Source organism: Penaeus monodon, chromosome 32, assembly GCF_015228065.2.
Source record: "Penaeus monodon isolate SGIC_2016 chromosome 32, NSTDA_Pmon_1, whole genome shotgun sequence".
In the NCBI taxonomy this organism is placed as follows: Eukaryota; Metazoa; Arthropoda; class Malacostraca; order Decapoda; family Penaeidae; genus Penaeus; species Penaeus monodon.
This window is the reverse complement of record NC_051417.1, coordinates 17,916,639-17,917,037: the sequence shown is the minus strand read 5'-3', so window position 1 is coordinate 17,917,037 and position 399 is coordinate 17,916,639.

Genomic DNA, 399 nt, shown 5'->3' with positions numbered 1-399 from the left:
TACTTTGTTATTTTCATCGTCATTGTTGGTTTTTAGGTACGAGTATGTAAATATACACCATGTAATCTAAATGGTGTCTAAGTAAATGTGTTCTATGTGCATCTTTGCATGTGTACCACATTATTTGGAAGAAAATGTCAGGTGTGATATTTGAAACGTTTTTCCAGTAAGCACATAGAACACATTTATATCAACACCATTTACATTTTATGGTGCGTATTTACATCGACAAAACCGCATAAAAATACTCGTATCTAAATACCAACGATAACATTAACAAGCACATTAAGAGTAGTGGCACTGCTTGAACTATCGATGTGAAGACGGATAATAGTGAAAATAACTAAGTGATACGAACAGGCTGAACTATAGTGTCTTTCTCTCTATATGTATAGACAT